Source organism: Lepisosteus platostomus, chromosome 1 (genome assembly GCF_059453375.1).
Source record: "Lepisosteus platostomus isolate fLepPlt1 chromosome 1, fLepPlt1.hap1, whole genome shotgun sequence".
Taxonomy (NCBI): domain Eukaryota; kingdom Metazoa; phylum Chordata; class Actinopteri; order Semionotiformes; family Lepisosteidae; genus Lepisosteus; species Lepisosteus platostomus.
The window spans coordinates 36,823,190-36,826,559 of NC_142611.1; the positions used below are offsets into that span (position 1 = coordinate 36,823,190).

General features: G+C 39.6%; 1 pseudogene; it reads left to right on the top strand.

The window, feature by feature from the left end:
* Positions 1 to 414: 414 nt before the first annotated feature.
* Positions 415 to 1,551, top strand: LOC148677907 (uncharacterized; annotated as a pseudogene).
* The last annotated feature ends 1,819 nt before the right edge of the window (positions 1,552 to 3,370 follow it).

Below are 3,370 nucleotides of genomic sequence, written 5' to 3' on the forward strand. Positions count from 1 at the left end.
CTTGACTGAAAACTAATGGTTCATTTTAGGGATTAGGTAATCTATGTTAAAAGTAGGAAGTTTGTCTGTTACTCTGTATAAAAGCACTAAGCAACGCCTTTCGGAGAGAGTAGCTTCTGCAAGCTGCTTTCCTGTATGCATCTGAATAAACAACTCTTCTTTCACCAACATCCGGACTCCGACATTTTAATGTTTCTTCACTACTTATACGTGAATCATCCGGTAACACTCAGAGTGACAATAAACTACAACAGTCTTCACCTGAATAAACACAATCAGTCAAATATTTTGACTGAGTTCTCCAATATAAAAAGGTTACAGAAGTGGTCAGTACAGAAAACAATGGAGCAACAAAGAGCATGTAGAGCAAGAGGTAGGGGAAGAAATAGAGGAAGAGGAAGATAACAAATTTCAAATGAAATAAGAGCCTTTCTAATTGATAATGTAATCAACCATGGAATGAGTATGCGGGAAACAGGACAGAGAGTGCAACCCAATCTGAACCAGTTCACTGGAATCAGCTGGAATCATCCGAACCATTAGGACTGAGAACAAGTGAGTGGGTAACAATTTAAATTAACTTGCAGGATATTTGGCTCTCATAGCAGCAAGATGACAACATGTTTGAGCATGACTTAGTGTAGTTTGTATGCAGAATTCAGAGAAGAGCAGCGGCTGGTGGATGAAACCATCTGCTTACCCCAGAACAAGAGGCTGAAATAGTGAACATGGTGTTGGCGAATAATGCCTTAAGACTCAAATAAATCCAACGCTATATACTAGAGGACAATGGAATGTTTCACAACATAGACCGTGTATCCATATCCACCACTGATTGCGTGCTGAGAAGAGAGATCGCATGCGGATGTCTATGAAGCAAATATATCATGTGCATTTGAGAGAAACAGTGATCGTGTGAAAGAGATGGGCTATTTATAGGTGCAGGTAAGCTATGAATCTCCATACGGTAGTAGAGTAGTGTGCACTTGTCTTGTACAAAGGTGTAGGTGTAGGTGTAGTAGTGTAAACAGTATACAGTACTGTAAGAGAAATGCACAATATCTTCATCACTGTACCTATATGATTATGTCTTTATTCAGAGAATCTTGGAACTTGAAGCAAATGCTGCCCCAAATGAGTTAATCTATGTTGATGAGGCAAGATTCATTCTGTCTACAAGGCTTTGACGGGGAAGAAACATCATAGGACAGAGATCAAAGGTGGAGGTCCCAGGCCAAAGGGGTAGAAACGTCACCCTTTGTGATGCAATCAGTCAACAAGAGGTTGTCCGTCAGCATGTAACTCTTGGGCCTCACAACACATCTGCTGGCATTCCTCCTTGATGCACTGCATGACTGATTGTTCCAACTCAGGGCCCCAGACATCACTTACATGTATTTTGTCATTTGGGACAATGTAAGCTTCCACTGTGCAGAAGTTGTCAGGGAATGGTTCACCAACCACCCTCAAATCCAGGTTGTCTTCCTTCCACCATATTCTCCATTCCAAAATCCATTTTTCTGCATGGAGATGGAAGCTTTACGACCATAAGCCTTATGAGCAAGTCAGTCTACTCCAGGCAATGGAAGAAACCTGTGACGTTTGCGCACATGCTTACCAAGCATGGATTCGTCATACTAGGAGATTTTTTTGCCCACTGCTTGGCCAGGGAAAACATCAACTGTGATATAGATGAAAACCTGTGGCCAAATCCACAAGACAGACAGGACAGTTTCTGAATGCAGGATTTGTTTTTGCTTTCATACAGTAGTTTTGTTTGGCAGTTACTGTGTTTTTCTTCATTTACACATTTACAGAAAGCATGTTGTGCATTTTACTGTAATTTGTGTAAAAATGAACTGAACGTGAATGAACTGAATGTCTGAACATTCATTACAGTGAGATTTTTTCCAAATGGTTTTGTTCAATTTATTGCCACCCTACATGCATTTCCCCTTTTGATCAGACAATTTTTTCTTGACATACTTTGTTTTATTGTTGCTTTGTGAGAGTTACTTATATGACATAATTGTGTGGCATTCCGACCTGATAGTTTGGTTTTGAGGACTGTGTATGTAGCTTTTCAGCCAGTATTTGTTTTTTCCCTATTTGTGTTAGATTTTGCAGATATTGCATTTTGTATTGGCAACAGTGTCAATGCTTTTGTGATCTTGGTGAATAGTTCAGAGAATTGTGTGTAAGCAATTTAGAAAAACTGTAATATAAGTATATTTAGCCTTTGATTTCTTCCAAATGGGTGTATTGTGTGTGTGGTATAAGTAATGACAACCAAGGCTTTATGTAATATAATACAATTAAGTTAAGAGACCCATTTTAAATAAATTGTTTCTTAAAACTTTGCATCTGTTTCAGACATCTTCATATTTAAGCCCTGGGACCTCTTTTGTGTTCACAATTTTTGTTATACAGTGGTCTGAAAAAGTGTTTTCCCCCTTCCTGATGTCTTATTTGTTTGCATGTTTGTCATACTGAAATGTTTCAGATCATCAATCAAATTGAAATATTAGACAAAGATAACACAAGTAAACACAAAATGCAGTTTTTAAATGAAGGTTTTTATTATTAAGGGAAAAAACAATCCAAACCTACATGGCCCTGTGTGAAAAAGTGATTGCCCCCTAAACCTAATAACTGGTTGGGCCACCCTTAGCAGCAACAACTGCAATCAAGCATTTGCGATAACTGGCAATGAGTCTTTTACAGCGCTGTGGAGGAATTTTGGCCCACTCATCTTTGCAGAATTGTTGTAATTCAGCCACATTGGAGGGTTTTCGAGCCTTAACCACTTTTTTAAGGTCATGACACAACATCTTAATCGGATTTAGGTCAGGACTTTGACTAGGCCACTCCAAAGTCTTCATTTTGTTTTTCTTAAGCCATTCAGAGGTAGACTTGCTGGTGTGTTTTGGATCATTGTCCTGCTGCAGAACCCAAGTGCGCTTCAGCTTGAGGTCACGAACAGATGGCCGGACATTCTCCTTCAGGATTTTTTGGTAGACAGCAGAATTCATGGTTCCATTTACCAAAGCAAGTCTTCCAGGTCCTGAAGCAGCAAAACAGCCCCAGACCATCACACTACCACCACCATATTTTACTGTTGGTATGATGTTCCTTTTCTGAAATGCTGTTACTTTTACGCCAGATGTAATGGGACACACACCTTCCACAAAGTTCAACTTTTGTCTTGTCAGTCCACAGAGTATTTTCCTAAAAGTCTTGGGGATCATCAAGATGTTTTCTGGCAAAACTGAGACAAGCCTTTATGTTCTTTTTGCTCAGCAGTGGTTTTCGTCTTGGAACTCTGCCATGCAGGCCATTTTTGCCCAGTCTCTTTCTTATGGTGGAGTCA